General features: G+C 43.4%; 11 pseudogenes; all 11 read left to right on the top strand.

Annotated features, from left to right (window-relative positions):
* The first annotated feature begins 1,128 nt into the window (after positions 1-1,128).
* LOC130307072 (U2 spliceosomal RNA) lies at positions 1,129-1,393 on the top strand (annotated as a pseudogene).
* A 1,479-nt stretch (positions 1,394-2,872) lies between these two features.
* On the top strand, positions 2,873-3,136 carry LOC130307048 (U2 spliceosomal RNA; annotated as a pseudogene).
* A 1,478-nt stretch (positions 3,137-4,614) lies between these two features.
* Positions 4,615-4,878, top strand: LOC130307047 (U2 spliceosomal RNA; annotated as a pseudogene).
* Positions 4,879-6,351: 1,473 nt separating this feature from the next.
* Positions 6,352-6,615, top strand: LOC130307046 (U2 spliceosomal RNA; annotated as a pseudogene).
* Positions 6,616-8,092: 1,477 nt separating this feature from the next.
* On the top strand, positions 8,093-8,356 carry LOC130307045 (U2 spliceosomal RNA; annotated as a pseudogene).
* Positions 8,357-9,847: 1,491 nt separating this feature from the next.
* Positions 9,848-10,111, top strand: LOC130307044 (U2 spliceosomal RNA; annotated as a pseudogene).
* Positions 10,112-11,588: 1,477 nt separating this feature from the next.
* On the top strand, positions 11,589-11,852 carry LOC130307043 (U2 spliceosomal RNA; annotated as a pseudogene).
* Positions 11,853-13,322: 1,470 nt separating this feature from the next.
* On the top strand, positions 13,323-13,588 carry LOC130307074 (U2 spliceosomal RNA; annotated as a pseudogene).
* A 1,475-nt stretch (positions 13,589-15,063) lies between these two features.
* Positions 15,064-15,327, top strand: LOC130307042 (U2 spliceosomal RNA; annotated as a pseudogene).
* Positions 15,328-16,813: 1,486 nt separating this feature from the next.
* Positions 16,814-17,077, top strand: LOC130307041 (U2 spliceosomal RNA; annotated as a pseudogene).
* Positions 17,078-18,577: 1,500 nt separating this feature from the next.
* On the top strand, positions 18,578-18,841 carry LOC130307040 (U2 spliceosomal RNA; annotated as a pseudogene).
* Positions 18,842-19,310: the final 469 nt, after the last annotated feature.

The raw sequence follows: 19,310 nt of genomic DNA, 5'->3' as shown, positions 1-19,310 counted from the left end.
TTTACCATCCATTGATGGATGGGAAATCCGCCATGAGGCATTTGTTTTTAGAAACTGCTGCTCACAACCAATGTTGCAATGGAGTGTCTCCATCTGCTGGTGGTATTGGAAAGGCATTAGTGCTATGACAGGGTCTGAAGAAGAAGAAGAAGAAGAAGAAGAAGAAGAAGAAGAAGAAGACGGAAAAAAATATATATAAAAAGAAAAAGAGAGAGAGAGAGAGAGACTGACTTAGTGAGCGAGTGAGTGAGAGAGTGAGAGTGAGTGAGAGTGAATGAGTGAGTGAGTGATTGAGTGAGTGAGTGAGTGAGAACAAATGAGTTAAAGCAAGTGAGTGAGAGAGATCGAATGAATGAAAGTCTGAATGACAGAAAGAAAAAAGGATGAAGAAAGAAGCATGAAGAAAAAAAAATGTATATGGAGTTGCTGACATGAGTGCAATCTACAAAGCCGTTGAGGCTGATCCTCATGGGAGGATTATTGCACCAGGACCCTTAGCACTTTTAAAATGCCATTCAATGCCACGGGCTAGATGTAAACTGCAGATGACCATGTTGTGGTAGTTACCATGGATACCCAAGTGATGTGTGAGCTAACACATAGGCCCAACAGATTCCAAGAAGGCCAGAATCACCAGCGGCACCACCATCGATTGTCAGGTCACCCGGATTCAGCAAATACCAGAGTCCAAAATGATGCAGGTTTATACTGTTAATTTTCAGTTTATCGTTACAGTTGGTGTTATTCCATGTCGGAAGGGACGCAGCTACAGCCAGTGGGGTAACTAGAGACAGGCAGGCAGCTATGTGCAACAAAGGTAGGCGTGTTGTTTTCATATGCAGATCTGAAATATTGTCTTATATGCAAGAGGAGGAGTGATGGGGGTTCAGGCAAAAGCCAGGCTATGGATTGCATTGCTAAATGCTCCATCAGAGTGCAATGGTCGCCTGTCCTTTTTTTAAGTGATGATGTGGGTTTAGCCTGTGCTGTATGTATGTATGGGTGGCTGACTGCCACCCACCCAGAAAGTGTATGGGAGGCTGGTTGGCTGCCAGCCTTCCTTCCATTCCTATGAGTAATGTGAGTGCTCATGAAGGGGACATGGTTGGGTCCACCCCTTTCCCGGTTATCCCCTCTAGGCCTTTTGGCTTAGATCAAGTGTAAAAAAAGAAAGGATCTTGCGACAGATCGCATCCTGAGGCACGTTTTTTTTTTGTGTGAATACTTGCACTTGGGTGACTTGTGAGCACATACTGATACATACGTTCCCTATCTGGGGACCATAAATTAAATGGATTTTTGAGAAAGGGAGCTGATTTGGAAGCTTGCTTCTGTCGCCCTATGCATTGACCCGATGTGGCAGTATCTTCGGGTAGTGAACAGTGCACCACCCCATTCCAGTGTTAAACAAGAAAGATTCTCATTTAATCCTCCGTGTGTGAGAATTTGAGTTTGAGAATTGGAGACCAAAATGATGAGTTGCACTGACTGGTTTATGAACGTCTATTCATTTAGCGTTTTAATGACCATGTTTGCACACTGATTGGTGTAAAAAAATAAAATAAAACTAAATAATAATAATCTAGCACACCTGTGCAGGTTTGACATGACATGACAGGTAGCTGTCTTGTGGGTGGTGCTGAATCCTGTTAAATGACATGAGGGTCTCATGCCTATACACAAGGGTGTGTCATTGCTGTTGCTTGACCATGCATTGGTTTCTGTGGTCAGTGAATGATAAAAACAAAATTTACCATCCATTGATGGATGGGAAATCCGCCATGAGGCATTTGTTTTTAGAAACTGCTGCTCACAACCAATGTTGCAATGGAGTGTCTCCATCTGCTGGTGGTATTGGAAAGGCATTAGTGCTATGACAGGGTCTGAAGAAGAAGAAGAAGAAGAAGAAGAAGAAGAAGACGGAAAAAAATATATATAAAAAGAAAAAGAGAGAGAGAGAGAGAGACTGACTTAGTGAGCGAGTGAGTGAGAGAGTGAGAGTGAGTGAGAGTGAATGAGTGAGTGAGTGATTGAGTGAGTGAGTGAGTGAGTGAGAACAAATGAGTTAAAGCAAGTGAGTGAGAGAGATCGAATGAATGAAAGTCTGAATGACAGAAAGAAAAAAGGGTGAAGAAAGAAGCATGAAGAAAAAAAAATGTATATGGAGTTGCTGACATGAGTGCAATCTACAAAGCCGTTGAGGCTGATCCTCATGGGAGGATTATTGCACCAGGACCCTTAGCACTTTTAAAATGCCATTCAATGCCACGGGCTAGATGTAAACTGCAGATGACCATGTTGTGGTAGTTACCATGGATACCCAAGTGATGTGTGAGCTAACACATAGGCCCAACAGATTCCAAGAAGGCCAGAATCACCAGCGGCACCACCATCGATTGTCAGGTCACCCGGATTCAGCAAATACCAGAGTCCAAAATGATGCAGGTTTATACTGTTAATTTTCAGTTTATCGTTACAGTTGGTGTTATTCCATGTCGGAAGGGACGCAGCTACAGCCAGTGGGGTAACTAGAGACAGGCAGGCAGCTATGTGCAACAAAGGTAGGCGTGTTGTTTTCATATGCAGATCTGAAATATTGTCTTATATGCAAGAGGAGGAGTGATGGGGGTTCAGGCAAAAGCCAGGCTATGGATTGCATTGCTAAATGCTCCATCAGAGTGCAATGGTCGCCTGTCCTTTTTTTAAGTGATGATGTGGGTTTAGCCTGTGCTGTATGTATGTATGGGTGGCTGACTGCCACCCACCCAGAAAGTGTATGGGAGGCTGGTTGGCTGCCAGCCTTCCTTCCATTCCTATGAGTAATGTGAGTGCTCATGAAGGGGACATGGTTGGGTCCACCCCTTTCCCGGTTATCCCCTCTAGGCCTTTTGGCTTAGATCAAGTGTAAAAAAAGAAAGGATCTTGCGACAGATCGCATCCTGAGGCACGTTTTTTTTTGTGTGAATACTTGCACTTGGGTGACTTGTGAGCACATACTGATACATACGTTCCCTATCTGGGGACCATAAATTAAATGGATTTTTGAGAAAGGGAGCTGATTTGGAAGCTTGCTTCTGTCGCCCTATGCATTGACCCGATGTGGCAGTATCTTCGGGTAGTGAACAGTGCACCACCCCATTCCAGTGTTAAACAAGAAAGATTCTCATTTAATCCTCCGTGGGTGAGAATTTGAGTTTGAGAATTGGAGACCAAAATGATGAGTTGCACTGACTGGTTTATGAACGTCTATTCATTTAGCGTTTTAATGACCATGTTTGCACACTGATTGGTGTAAAAAAATAAAATAAAACTAAATAATAATAATCTAGCACACCTGTGCAGGTTTGACATGACATGACAGGTAGCTGTCTTGTGGGTGGTGCTGAATCCTGTTAAATGACATGAGGGTCTCATGCCTATACACAAGGGTGTGTCATTGCTGTTGCTTGACCATGCATTGGTTTCTGTGGTCAGTGAATGATAAAAACAAAATTTACCATCCATTGATGGATGGGAAATCCGCCATGAGGCATTTGTTTTTAGAAACTGCTGCTCACAACCAATGTTGCAATGGAGTGTCTCCATCTGCTGGTGGTATTGGAAAGGCATTAGTGCTATGACAGGGTCTGAAGAAGAAGAAGAAGAAGAAGAAGAAGAAGACGGAAAAAAATATATATAAAAAGAAAAAGAGAGAGAGAGAGAGAGAGACTGACTTAGTGAGCGAGTGAGTGAGAGAGTGAGAGTGAGTGAGAGTGAATGAGTGAGTGAGTGATTGAGTGAGTGAGTGAGTGAGTGAGAACAAATGAGTTAAAGCAAGTGAGTGAGAGAGATCGAATGAATGAAAGTCTGAATGACAGAAAGAAAAAAGGATGAAGAAAGAAGCATGAAGAAAAAAAAATGTATATGGAGTTGCTGACATGAGTGCAATCTACAAAGCCGTTGAGGCTGATCCTCATGGGAGGATTATTGCACCAGGACCCTTAGCACTTTTAAAATGCCATTCAATGCCACGGGCTAGATGTAAACTGCAGATGACCATGTTGTGGTAGTTACCATGGATACCCAAGTGATGTGTGAGCTAACACATAGGCCCAACAGATTCCAAGAAGGCCAGAATCACCAGCGGCACCACCATCGATTGTCAGGTCACCCGGATTCAGCAAATACCAGAGTCCAAAATGATGCAGGTTTATACTGTTAATTTTCAGTTTATCGTTACAGTTGGTGTTATTCCATGTCGGAAGGGACGCAGCTACAGCCAGTGGGGTAACTAGAGACAGGCAGGCAGCTATGTGCAACAAAGGTAGGCGTGTTGTTTTCATATGCAGATCTGAAATATTGTCTTATATGCAAGAGGAGGAGTGATGGGGGTTCAGGCAAAAGCCAGGCTATGGATTGCATTGCTAAATGCTCCATCAGAGTGCAATGGTCGCCTGTCCTTTTTTTAAGTGATGATGTGGGTTTAGCCTGTGCTGTATGTATGTATGGGTGGCTGACTGCCACCCACCCAGAAAGTGTATGGGAGGCTGGTTGGCTGCCAGCCTTCCTTCCATTCCTATGAGTAATGTGAGTGCTCATGAAGGGGACATGGTTGGGTCCACCCCTTTCCCGGTTATCCCCTCTAGGCCTTTTGGCTTAGATCAAGTGTAAAAAAAGAAAGGATCTTGCGACAGATCGCATCCTGAGGCACGTTTTTTTTTGTGTGAATACTTGCACTTGGGTGACTTGTGAGCACATACTGATACATACGTTCCCTATCTGGGGACCATAAATTAAATGGATTTTTGAGAAAGGGAGCTGATTTGGAAGCTTGCTTCTGTCGCCCTATGCATTGACCCGATGTGGCAGTATCTTCGGGTAGTGAACAGTGCACCACCCCATTCCAGTGTTAAACAAGAAAGATTCTCATTTAATCCTCCGTGGGTGAGAATTTGAGTTTGAGAATTGGAGACCAAAATGATGAGTTGCACTGACTGGTTTATGAACGTCTATTCATTTAGCGTTTTAATGACCATGTTTGCACACTGATTGGTGTAAAAAAATAAAATAAAACTAAATAATAATAATCTAGCACACCTGTGCAGGTTTGACATGACATGACAGGTAGCTGTCTTGTGGGTGGTGCTGAATCCTGTTAAATGACATGAGGGTCTCATGCCTATACACAAGGGTGTGTCATTGCTGTTGCTTGACCATGCATTGGTTTCTGTGGTCAGTGAATGATAAAAACAAAATTTACCATCCATTGATGGATGGGAAATCCGCCATGAGGCATTTGTTTTTAGAAACTGCTGCTCACAACCAATGTTGCAATGGAGTGTCTCCATCTGCTGGTGGTATTGGAAAGGCATTAGTGCTATGACAGGGTCTGAAGAAGAAGAAGAAGAAGAAGAAGAAGACGGAAAAAAATATATATAAAAAGAAAAAGAGAGAGAGAGAGAGAGACTGACTTAGTGAGCGAGTGAGTGAGAGAGTGAGAGTGAGTGAGAGTGAATGAGTGAGTGAGTGATTGAGTGAGTGAGTGAGTGAGTGAGAACAAATGAGTTAAAGCAAGTGAGTGAGAGAGATCGAATGAATGAAAGTCTGAATGACAGAAAGAAAAAAGGATGAAGAAAGAAGCATGAAGAAAAAAAAATGTATATGGAGTTGCTGACATGAGTGCAATCTACAAAGCCGTTGAGGCTGATCCTCATGGGAGGATTATTGCACCAGGACCCTTAGCACTTTTAAAATGCCATTCAATGCCACGGGCTAGATGTAAACTGCAGATGACCATGTTGTGGTAGTTACCATGGATACCCAAGTGATGTGTGAGCTAACACATAGGCCCAACAGATTCCAAGAAGGCCAGAATCACCAGCGGCACCACCATCGATTGTCAGGTCACCCGGATTCAGCAAATACCAGAGTCCAAAATGATGCAGGTTTATACTGTTAATTTTCAGTTTATCGTTACAGTTGGTGTTATTCCATGTCGGAAGGGACGCAGCTACAGCCAGTGGGGTAACTAGAGACAGGCAGGCAGCTATGTGCAACAAAGGTAGGCGTGTTGTTTTCATATGCAGATCTGAAATATTGTCTTATATGCAAGAGGAGGAGTGATGGGGGTTCAGGCAAAAGCCAGGCTATGGATTGCATTGCTAAATGCTCCATCAGAGTGCAATGGTCGCCTGTCCTTTTTTTAAGTGATGATGTGGGTTTAGCCTGTGCTGTATGTATGTATGGGTGGCTGACTGCCACCCACCCAGAAAGTGTATGGGAGGCTGGTTGGCTGCCAGCCTTCCTTCCATTCCTATGAGTAATGTGAGTGCTCATGAAGGGGACATGGTTGGGTCCACCCCTTTCCCGGTTATCCCCTCTAGGCCTTTTGGCTTAGATCAAGTGTAAAAAAAGAAAGGATCTTGCGACAGATCGCATCCTGAGGCACGTTTTTTTTTGTGTGAATACTTGCACTTGGGTGACTTGTGAGCACATACTGATACATACGTTCCCTATCTGGGGACCATAAATTAAATGGATTTTTGAGAAAGGGAGCTGATTTGGAAGCTTGCTTCTGTCGCCCTATGCATTGACCCGATGTGGCAGTATCTTCGGGTAGTGAACAGTGCACCACCCCATTCCAGTGTTAAACAAGAAAGATTCTCATTTAATCCTCCGTGGGTGAGAATTTGAGTTTGAGAATTGGAGACCAAAATGATGAGTTGCACTGACTGGTTTATGAACGTCTATTCATTTAGCGTTTTAATGACCATGTTTGCACACTGATTGGTGTAAAAAAATAAAATAAAACTAAATAATAATAATCTAGCACACCTGTGCAGGTTTGACATGACATGACAGGTAGCTGTCTTGTGGGTGGTGCTGAATCCTCTTAAATGACATGAGGGTCTCATGCCTATACACAAGGGTGTGTCATTGCTGTTGCTTGACCATGCATTGGTTTCTGTGGTCAGTGAATGATAAAAACAAAATTTACCATCCATTGATGGATGGGAAATCCGCCATGAGGCATTTGTTTTTAGAAACTGCTGCTCACAACCAATGTTGCAATGGAGTGTCTCCATCTGCTGGTGGTATTGGAAAGGCATTAGTGCTATGACAGGGTCTGAAGAAGAAGAAGAAGAAGAAGAAGAAGACGGAAAAAAATATATATAAAAAGAAAAAGAGAGAGAGAGAGAGAGACTGACTTAGTGAGCGAGTGAGTGAGAGAGTGAGAGTGAGTGAGAGTGAATGAGTGAGTGAGTGATTGAGTGAGTGAGTGAGTGAGTGAGTGAGAACAAATGAGTTAAAGCAAGTGAGTGAGAGAGATCGAATGAATGAAAGTCTGAATGACAGAAAGAAAAAAGGATGAAGAAAGAAGCATGAAGAAAAAAAAATGTATATGGAGTTGCTGACATGAGTGCAATCTACAAAGCCGTTGAGGCTGATCCTCATGGGAGGATTATTGCACCAGGACCCTTAGCACTTTTAAAATGCCATTCAATGCCACGGGCTAGATGTAAACTGCAGATGACCATGTTGTGGTAGTTACCATGGATACCCAAGTGATGTGTGAGCTAACACATAGGCCCAACAGATTCCAAGAAGGCCAGAATCACCAGCGGCACCACCATCGATTGTCAGGTCACCCGGATTCAGCAAATACCAGAGTCCAAAATGATGCAGGTTTATACTGTTAATTTTCAGTTTATCGTTACAGTTGGTGTTATTCCATGTCGGAAGGGACGCAGCTACAGCCAGTGGGGTAACTAGAGACAGGCAGGCAGCTATGTGCAACAAAGGTAGGCGTGTTGTTTTCATATGCAGATCTGAAATATTGTCTTATATGCAAGAGGAGGAGTGATGGGGGTTCAGGCAAAAGCCAGGCTATGGATTGCATTGCTAAATGCTCCATCAGAGTGCAATGGTCGCCTGTCCTTTTTTTAAGTGATGATGTGGGTTTAGCCTGTGCTGTATGTATGTATGGGTGGCTGACTGCCACCCACCCAGAAAGTGTATGGGAGGCTGGTTGGCTGCCAGCCTTCCTTCCATTCCTATGAGTAATGTGAGTGCTCATGAAGGGGACATGGTTGGGTCCACCCCTTTCCCGGTTATCCCCTCTAGGCCTTTTGGCTTAGATCAAGTGTAAAAAAAGAAAGGATCTTGCGACAGATCGCATCCTGAGGCACGTTTTTTTTTGTGTGAATACTTGCACTTGGGTGACTTGTGAGCACATACTGATACATACGTTCCCTATCTGGGGACCATAAATTAAATGGATTTTTGAGAAAGGGAGCTGATTTGGAAGCTTGCTTCTGTCGCCCTATGCATTGACCCGATGTGGCAGTATCTTCGGGTAGTGAACAGTGCACCACCCCATTCCAGTGTTAAACAAGAAAGATTCTCATTTAATCCTCCGTGGGTGAGAATTTGAGTTTGAGAATTGGAGACCAAAATGATGAGTTGCACTGACTGGTTTATGAACGTCTATTCATTTAGCGTTTTAATGACCATGTTTGCACACTGATTGGTGTAAAAAAATAAAATAAAACTAAATAATAATAATCTAGCACACCTGTGCAGGTTTGACATGACATGACAGGTAGCTGTCTTGTGGGTGGTGCTGAATCCTGTTAAATGACATGAGGGTCTCATGCCTATACACAAGGGTGTGTCATTGCTGTTGCTTGACCATGCATTGGTTTCTGTGGTCAGTGAATGATAAAAACAAAATTTACCATCCATTGATGGATGGGAAATCCGCCATGAGGCATTTGTTTTTAGAAACTGCTGCTCACAACCAATGTTGCAATGGAGTGTCTCCATCTGCTGGTGGTATTGGAAAGGCATTAGTGCTATGACAGGGTCTGAAGAAGAAGAAGAAGAAGAAGAAGAAGAAGAAGACGGAAAAAAATATATATAAAAAGAAAAAGAGAGAGAGAGAGAGAGACTGACTTAGTGAGCGAGTGAGTGAGAGAGTGAGAGTGAGTGAGAGTGAATGAGTGAGTGAGTGATTGAGTGAGTGAGTGAGTGAGTGAGTGAGTGAGAACAAATGAGTTAAAGCAAGTGAGTGAGAGAGATCGAATGAATGAAAGTCTGAATGACAGAAAGAAAAAAGGATGAAGAAAGAAGCATGAAGAAAAAAAAATGTATATGGAGTTGCTGACATGAGTGCAATCTACAAAGCCGTTGAGGCTGATCCTCATGGGAGGATTATTGCACCAGGACCCTTAGCACTTTTAAAATGCCATTCAATGCCACGGGCTAGATGTAAACTGCAGATGACCATGTTGTGGTAGTTACCATGGATACCCAAGTGATGTGTGAGCTAACACATAGGCCCAACAGATTCCAAGAAGGCCAGAATCACCAGCGGCACCACCATCGATTGTCAGGTCACCCGGATTCAGCAAATACCAGAGTCCAAAATGATGCAGGTTTATACTGTTAATTTTCAGTTTATCGTTACAGTTGGTGTTATTCCATGTCGGAAGGGACGCAGCTACAGCCAGTGGGGTAACTAGAGACAGGCAGGCAGCTATGTGCAACAAAGGTAGGCGTGTTGTTTTCATATGCAGATCTGAAATATTGTCTTATATGCAAGAGGAGGAGTGATGGGGGTTCAGGCAAAAGCCAGGCTATGGATTGCATTGCTAAATGCTCCATCAGAGTGCAATGGTCGCCTGTCCTTTTTTTAAGTGATGATGTGGGTTTAGCCTGTGCTGTATGTATGTATGTATGGGTGGCTGACTGCCACCCACCCAGAAAGTGTATGGGAGGCTGGTTGGCTGCCAGCCTTCCTTCCATTCCTATGAGTAATGTGAGTGCTCATGAAGGGGACATGGTTGGGTCCACCCCTTTCCCGGTTATCCCCTCTAGGCCTTTTGGCTTAGATCAAGTGTAAAAAAAGAAAGGATCTTGCGACAGATCGCATCCTGAGGCACGTTTTTTTTTGTGTGAATACTTGCACTTGGGTGACTTGTGAGCACATACTGATACATACGTTCCCTATCTGGGGACCATAAATTAAATGGATTTTTGAGAAAGGGAGCTGATTTGGAAGCTTGCTTCTGTCGCCCTATGCATTGACCCGATGTGGCAGTATCTTCGGGTAGTGAACAGTGCACCACCCCATTCCAGTGTTAAACAAGAAAGATTCTCATTTAATCCTCCGTGGGTGAGAATTTGAGTTTGAGAATTGGAGACCAAAATGATGAGTTGCACTGACTGGTTTATGAACGTCTATTCATTTAGCGTTTTAATGACCATGTTTGCACACTGATTGGTGTAAAAAAATAAAATAAAACTAAATAATAATAATCTAGCACACCTGTGCAGGTTTGACATGACATGACAGGTAGCTGTCTTGTGGGTGGTGCTGAATCCTGTTAAATGACATGAGGGTCTCATGCCTATACACAAGGGTGTGTCATTGCTGTTGCTTGACCATGCATTGGTTTCTGTGGTCAGTGAATGATAAAAACAAAATTTACCATCCATTGATGGATGGGAAATCCGCCATGAGGCATTTGTTTTTAGAAACTGCTGCTCACAACCAATGTTGCAATGGAGTGTCTCCATCTGCTGGTGGTATTGGAAAGGCATTAGTGCTATGACAGGGTCTGAAGAAGAAGAAGAAGAAGAAGAAGAAGACGGAAAAAAATATATATAAAAAGAAAAAGAGAGAGAGAGAGAGAGACTGACTTAGTGAGCGAGTGAGTGAGAGAGTGAGAGTGAGTGAGAGTGAATGAGTGAGTGAGTGATTGAGTGAGTGAGTGAGTGAGTGAGTGAGAACAAATGAGTTAAAGCAAGTGAGTGAGAGAGATCGAATGAATGAAAGTCTGAATGACAGAAAGAAAAAAGGATGAAGAAAGAAGCATGAAGAAAAAAAAATGTATATGGAGTTGCTGACATGAGTGCAATCTACAAAGCCGTTGAGGCTGATCCTCATGGGAGGATTATTGCACCAGGACCCTTAGCACTTTTAAAATGCCATTCAATGCCACGGGCTAGATGTAAACTGCAGATGACCATGTTGTGGTAGTTACCATGGATACCCAAGTGATGTGTGAGCTAACACATAGGCCCAACAGATTCCAAGAAGGCCAGAATCACCAGCGGCACCACCATCGATTGTCAGGTCACCCGGATTCAGCAAATACCAGAGTCCAAAATGATGCAGGTTTATACTGTTAATTTTCAGTTTATCGTTACAGTTGGTGTTATTCCATGTCGGAAGGGACGCAGCTACAGCCAGTGGGGTAACTAGAGACAGGCAGGCAGCTATGTGCAACAAAGGTAGGCGTGTTGTTTTCATATGCAGATCTGAAATATTGTCTTATATGCAAGAGGAGGAGTGATGGGGGTTCAGGCAAAAGCCAGGCTATGGATTGCATTGCTAAATGCTCCATCAGAGTGCAATGGTCGCCTGTCCTTTTTTTAAGTGATGATGTGGGTTTAGCCTGTGCTGTATGTATGTATGGGTGGCTGACTGCCACCCACCCAGAAAGTGTATGGGAGGCTGGTTGGCTGCCAGCCTTCCTTCCATTCCTATGAGTAATGTGAGTGCTCATGAAGGGGACATGGTTGGGTCCACCCCTTTCCCGGTTATCCCCTCTAGGCCTTTTGGCTTAGATCAAGTGTAAAAAAAGAAAGGATCTTGCGACAGATCGCATCCTGAGGCACGTTTTTTTTTGTGTGAATACTTGCACTTGGGTGACTTGTGAGCACATACTGATACATACGTTCCCTATCTGGGGACCATAAATTAAATGGATTTTTGAGAAAGGGAGCTGATTTGGAAGCTTGCTTCTGTCGCCCTATGCATTGACCCGATGTGGCAGTATCTTCGGGTAGTGAACAGTGCACCACCCCATTCCAGTGTTAAACAAGAAAGATTCTCATTTAATCCTCCGTGGGTGAGAATTTGAGTTTGAGAATTGGAGACCAAAATGATGAGTTGCACTGACTGGTTTATGAACGTCTATTCATTTAGCGTTTTAATGACCATGTTTGCACACTGATTGGTGTAAAAAAATAAAATAAAACTAAATAATAATAATCTAGCACACCTGTGCAGGTTTGACATGACATGACAGGTAGCTGTCTTGTGGGTGGTGCTGAATCCTGTTAAATGACATGAGGGTCTCATGCCTATACACAAGGGTGTGTCATTGCTGTTGCTTGACCATGCATTGGTTTCTGTGGTCAGTGAATGATAAAAACAAAATTTACCATCCATTGATGGATGGGAAATCCGCCATGAGGCATTTGTTTTTAGAAACTGCTGCTCACAACCAATGTTGCAATGGAGTGTCTCCATCTGCTGGTGGTATTGGAAAGGCATTAGTGCTATGACAGGGTCTGAAGAAGAAGAAGAAGAAGAAGAAGACGGAAAAAAATATATATAAAAAGAAAAAGAGAGAGAGAGAGAGAGACTGACTTAGTGAGCGAGTGAGTGAGAGAGTGAGAGTGAGTGAGAGTGAATGAGTGAGTGAGTGATTGAGTGAGTGAGTGAGTGAGTGAGAACAAATGAGTTAAAGCAAGTGAGTGAGAGAGATCGAATGAATGAAAGTCTGAATGACAGAAAGAAAAAAGGATGAAGAAAGAAGCATGAAGAAAAAAAAATGTATATGGAGTTGCTGACATGAGTGCAATCTACAAAGCCGTTGAGGCTGATCCTCATGGGAGGATTATTGCACCAGGACCCTTAGCACTTTTAAAATGCCATTCAATGCCACGGGCTAGATGTAAACTGCAGATGACCATGTTGTGGTAGTTACCATGGATACCCAAGTGATGTGTGAGCTAACACATAGGCCCAACAGATTCCAAGAAGGCCAGAATCACCAGCGGCACCACCATCGATTGTCAGGTCACCCGGATTCAGCAAATACCAGAGTCCAAAATGATGCAGGTTTATACTGTTAATTTTCAGTTTATCGTTACAGTTGGTGTTATTCCATGTCGGAAGGGACGCAGCTACAGCCAGTGGGGTAACTAGAGACAGGCAGGCAGCTATGTGCAACAAAGGTAGGCGTGTTGTTTTCATATGCAGATCTGAAATATTGTCTTATATGCAAGAGGAGGAGTGATGGGGGTTCAGGCAAAAGCCAGGCTATGGATTGCATTGCTAAATGCTCCATCAGAGTGCAATGGTCGCCTGTCCTTTTTTTAAGTGATGATGTGGGTTTAGCCTGTGCTGTATGTATGTATGGGTGGCTGACTGCCACCCACCCAGAAAGTGTATGGGAGGCTGGTTGGCTGCCAGCCTTCCTTCCATTCCTATGAGTAATGTGAGTGCTCATGAAGGGGACATGGTTGGGTCCACCCCTTTCCCGGTTATCCCCTCTAGGCCTTTTGGCTTAGATCAAGTGTAAAAAAAAAGAAAGGATCTTGCGACAGATCGCATCCTGAGGCACGTTTTTTTTTGTGTGAATACTTGCACTTGGGTGACTTGTGAGCACATACTGATACATACGTTCCCTATCTGGGGACCATAAATTAAATGGATTTTTGAGAAAGGGAGCTGATTTGGAAGCTTGCTTCTGTCGCCCTATGCATTGACCCGATGTGGCAGTATCTTCGGGTAGTGAACAGTGCACCACCCCATTCCAGTGTTAAACAAGAAAGATTCTCATTTAATCCTCCGTGGGTGAGAATTTGAGTTTGAGAATTGGAGACCAAAATGATGAGTTGCACTGACTGGTTTATGAACGTCTATTCATTTAGCGTTTTAATGACCATGTTTGCACACTGATTGGTGTAAAAAAATAAAATAAAACTAAATAATAATAATCTAGCACACCTGTGCAGGTTTGACATGACATGACAGGTAGCTGTCTTGTGGGTGGTGCTGAATCCTGTTAAATGACATGAGGGTCTCATGCCTATACACAAGGGTGTGTCATTGCTGTTGCTTGACCATGCATTGGTTTCTGTGGTCAGTGAATGATAAAAACAAAATTTACCATCCATTGATGGATGGGAAATCCGCCATGAGGCATTTGTTTTTAGAAACTGCTGCTCACAACCAATGTTGCAATGGAGTGTCTCCATCTGCTGGTGGTATTGGAAAGGCATTAGTGCTATGACAGGGTCTGAAGAAGAAGAAGAAGAAGAAGACGGAAAAAAATATATATAAAAAGAAAAAGAGAGAGAGAGAGAGAGACTGACTTAGTGAGCGAGTGAGTGAGAGAGTGAGAGTGAGTGAGAGTGAATGAGTGAGTGAGTGATTGAGTGAGTGAGTGAGTGAGTGAGTGAGAACAAATGAGTTAAAGCAAATGAGTGAGAGAGATCGAATGAATGAAAGTCTGAATGACAGAAAGAAAAAAGGATGAAGAAAGAAGCATGAAGAAAAAAAAATGTATATGGAGTTGCTGACATGAGTGCAATCTACAAAGCCGTTGAGGCTGATCCTCATGGGAGGATTATTGCACCAGGACCCTTAGCACTTTTAAAATGCCATTCAATGCCACGGGCTAGATGTAAACTGCAGATGACCATGTTGTGGTAGTTACCATGGATACCCAAGTGATGTGTGAGCTAACACATAGGCCCAACAGATTCCAAGAAGGCCAGAATCACCAGCGGCACCACCATCGATTGTCAGGTCACCCGGATTCAGCAAATACCAGAGTCCAAAATGATGCAGGTTTATACTGTTAATTTTCAGTTTATCGTTACAGTTGGTGTTATTCCATGTCGGAAGGGACGCAGCTACAGCCAGTGGGGTAACTAGAGACAGGCAGGCAGCTATGTGCAACAAAGGTAGGCGTGTTGTTTTCATATGCAGATCTGAAATATTGTCTTATATGCAAGAGGAGGAGTGATGGGGGTTCAGGCAAAAGCCAGGCTATGGATTGCATTGCTAAATGCTCCATCAGAGTGCAATGGTCGCCTGTCCTTTTTTTAAGTGATGATGTGGGTTTAGCCTGTGCTGTATGTATGTATGTATGGGTGGCTGACTGCCACCCACCCAGAAAGTGTATGGGAGGCTGGTTGGCTGCCAGCCTTCCTTCCATTCCTATGAGTAATGTGAGTGCTCATGAAGGGGACATGGTTGGGTCCACCCCTTTCCCGGTTATCCCCTCTAGGCCTTTTGGCTTAGATCAAGTGTAAAAAAAGAAAGGATCTTGCGACAGATCGCATCCTGAGGCACGTTTTTTTTTGTGTGAATACTTGCACTTGGGTGACTTGTGAGCACATACTGATACATACGTTCCCTATCTGGGGACCATAAATTAAATGGATTTTTGAGAAAGGGAGCTGATTTGGAAGCTTGCTTCTGTCGCCCTATGCATTGACCCGATGTGGCAGTATCTTCGGGTAGTGAACAGTGCACCACCCCATTCCAGTGTTAAACAAGAAAGATTCTCATTTAATCCTCCGTGGGTGAGAATTTGAGTTTGAGAATTGGAGACCAAAATGATGAGTTGCACTGACTGGTTTATGAACGTCTATTCATTTAGCGTTTTAATGACCATGTTTGCACACTGATTGGTGTAAAAAAATAAAATAAAACTAAATAATAATAATCTAGCACACCTGTGCAGGTTTGACATGACATGACAGGTAGCTGTCTTGTGGGTGGTGCTGAATCCTCTTAAATGACATGAGGGTCTCATGCCTATACACAAGGGTGTGTCATTGCTGTTGCTTGACCATGCATTGGTTTCTGTGGTCAGTGAATGATAAAAACAAAATTTACCATCCATTGATGGATGGGAAATCCGCCATGAGGCATTTGTTTTTAGAAACTGCTGCTCACAACCAATGTTGCAATGGAGTGTCTCCATCTGCTGGTGGTATTGGAAAGGCATTAGTGCTATGACAGGGTCTGAAGAAGAAGAAGAAGAAGAAGAAGAAGAAGAAGAAGACGGAAAAAAATATATATAAAAAGAAAAAGAGAGAGAGAGAGAGAGACTGACTTAGTGAGCGAGTGAGTGAGAGAGTGAGAGTGAGTGAGAGTGAATGAGTGAGTGAGTGATTGAGTGAGTGAGTGAGTGAGTGAGTGAGAACAAATGAGTTAAAGCAAGTGAGTGAGAGAGATCGAATGAATGAAAGTCTGAATGACAGAAAGAAAAAAGGATGAAGAAAGAAGCATGAAGAAAAAAAAATGTATATGGAGTTGCTGACATGAGTGCAATCTACAAAGCCGTTGAGGCTGATCCTCATGGGAGGATTATTGCACCAGGACCCTTAGCACTTTTAAAATGCCATTCAATGCCACGGGCTAGATGTAAACTGCAGATGACCATGTTGTGGTAGTTACCATGGATACCCAAGTGATGTGTGAGCTAACACATAGGCCCAACAGATTCCAAGAAGGCCAGAATCACCAGCGGCACCACCATCGATTGTCAGGTCACCCGGATTCAGCAAATACCAGAGTCCAAAATGATGCAGGTTTATACTGTTAATTTTCAGTTTATCGTTACAGTTGGTGTTATTCCATGTCGGAAGGGACGCAGCTACAGCCAGTGGGGTAACTAGAGACAGGCAGGCAGCTATGTGCAACAAAGGTAGGCGTGTTGTTTTCATATGCAGATCTGAAATATTGTCTTATATGCAAGAGGAGGAGTGATGGGGGTTCAGGCAAAAGCCAGGCTATGGATTGCATTGCTAAATGCTCCATCAGAGTGCAATGGTCGCCTGTCCTTTTTTTAAGTGATGATGTGGGTTTAGCCTGTGCTGTATGTATGTATGGGTGGCTGACTGCCACCCACCCAGAAAGTGTATGGGAGGCTGGTTGGCTGCCAGCCTTCCTTCCATTCCTATGAGTAATGTGAGTGCTCATGAAGGGGACATGGTTGGGTCCACCCCTTTCCCGGTTATCCCCTCTAGGCCTTTTGGCTTAGATCAAGTGTAAAAAAAGAAAGGATCTTGCGACAGATCGCATCCTGAGGCACGTTTTTTTTTGTGTGAATACTTGCACTTGGGTGACTTGTGAGCACATACTGATACATACGTTCCCTATCTGGGGACCATAAATTAAATGGATTTTTGAGAAAGGGAGCTGATTTGGAAGCTTGCTTCTGTCGCCCTATGCATTGACCCGATGTGGCAGTATCTTCGGGTAGTGAACAGTGCACCACCCCATTCCAGTGTTAAACAAGAAAGATTCTCATTTAATCCTCCGTGGGTGAGAATTTGAGTTTGAGAATTGGAGACCAAAATGATGAGTTGCACTGACTGGTTTATGAACGTCTATTCATTTAGCGTTTTAATGACCATGTTTGCACACTGATTGGTGTAAAAAAATAAAATAAAACTAAATAATAATAATCTAGCACACCTGTGCAGGTTTGACATGACATGACAGGTAGCTGTCTTGTGGGTGGTGCTGAATCCTGTTAAATGACATGAGGGTCTCATGCCTATACACAAGGGTGTGTCATTGCTGTTGCTTGACCATGCATTGGTTTCTGTGGTCAGTGAATGATAAAAACAAAATTTACCATCCATTGATGGATGGGAAATCCGCCATGAGGCATTTGTTTTTAGAAACTGCTGCTCACAACCAATGTTGCAATGGAGTGTCTCCATCTGCTGGTGGTATTGGAAAGGCATTAGTGCTATGACAGGGTCTGAAGAAGAAGAAGAAGAAGAAGAAGAAGAAGAAGAAGAAGAAGACGGAAAAAAATATATATAAAAAGAAAAAGAGAGAGAGAGAGAGAGACTGACTTAGTGAGCGAGTGAGTGAGAGAGTGAGAGTGAGTGAGAGTGAATGAGTGAGTGAGTGATTGAGTGAGTGAGTGAGTGAGTGAGTGAGTGAGAACAAATGAGTTAAAGCAAGTGAGTGAGAGAGATCGAATGAATGAAAGTCTGAATGACAGAAAGAAAAAAGGATGAAGAAAGAAGCATGAAGAAAAAAAAATGTATATGGAGTTGCTGACATGAGTGCAATCTACAAAGCCGTTGAGGCTGATCCTCATGGGAGGATTATTGCACCAGGACCCTTAGCACTTTTAAAATGCCATTCAATGCCACGGGCTAGATGTAAACTGCAGATGACCATGTTGTGGTAGTTACCATGGATACCCAAGTGATGTGTGAGCTAACACATAGGCCCAACAGATTCCAAGAAGGCCAGAATCACCAGCGGCACCACCATCGATTGTCAGGTCACCCGGATTCAGCAAATACCAGAGTCCAAAATGATGCAGGTTTATACTGTTAATTTTCAGTTTATCGTTACAGTTGGTGTTATTCCATGTCGGAAGGGACGCAGCTACAGCCAGTGGGGTAACTAGAGACAGGCAGGCAGCTATGTGCAACAAAGGTAGGCGTGTTGTTTTCATATGCAGATCTGAAATATTGTCTTATATGCAAGAGGAGGAGTGATGGGGGTTCAGGCAAAAGCCAGGCTATGGATTGCATTGCTAAATGCTCCATCAGAGTGCAATGGTCGCCTGTCCTTTTTTTAAGTGATGATGTGGGTTTAGCCTGTGCTGTATGTATGTATGTATGGGTGGCTGACTGCCACCCACCCAGAAAGTGTATGGGAGGCTGGTTGGCTGCCAGCCTTCCTTCCATTCCTATGAGTAATGTGAGTGCTCATGAAGGGGACATGGTTGGGTCCACCCCTTTCCCGGTTATCCCCTCTAGGCCTTTTGGCTTAGATCAAGTGTAAAAAAAGAAAGGATCTTGCGACAGATCGCATCCTGAGGCACGTTTTTTTTTGTGTGAATACTTGCACTTGGGTGACTTGTGAGCACATACTGATACATACGTTCCCTATCTGGGGACCATAAATTAAATGGATTTTTGAGAAAGGGAGCTGATTTGGAAGCTTGCTTCTGTCGCCCTATGCATTGACCCGATGTGGCAGTATCTTCGGGTAGTGAACAGTGCACCACCCCATTCCAGTGTTAAACAAGAAAGATTCTCATTTAATCCTCCGTGGGTGAGAATTTGAGTTTGAGAATTGGAGACCAAAATGATGAGTTGCACTGACTGGTTTATGAACGTCTATTCATTTAGCGTTTTAATGACCATGTTTGCACACTGATTGGTGTAAAAAAATAAAATAAAACTAAATAATAATAATCTAGCACACCTGTGCAGGTTTGACATGACATGACAGGTAGCTGTCTTGTGGGTGGTGCTGAATCCTGTTAAATGACATGAGGGTCTCATGCCTATACACAAGGGTGTGTCATTGCTGTTGCTTGACCATGCATTGGTTTCTGTGGTCAGTGAATGATAAAAACAAAATTTACCATCCATTGATGGATGGGAAATCCGCCATGAGGCATTTGTTTTTAGAAACTGCTGCTCACAACCAATGTTGCAATGGAGTGTCTCCATCTGCTGGTGGTATTGGAAAG

This window comes from Hyla sarda, unplaced genomic scaffold (genome assembly GCF_029499605.1).
Source record: "Hyla sarda isolate aHylSar1 unplaced genomic scaffold, aHylSar1.hap1 scaffold_1415, whole genome shotgun sequence".
In the NCBI taxonomy this organism is placed as follows: Eukaryota; Metazoa; Chordata; class Amphibia; order Anura; family Hylidae; genus Hyla; species Hyla sarda.
This window is presented reverse-complemented; position numbering and strand designations above follow the sequence as displayed.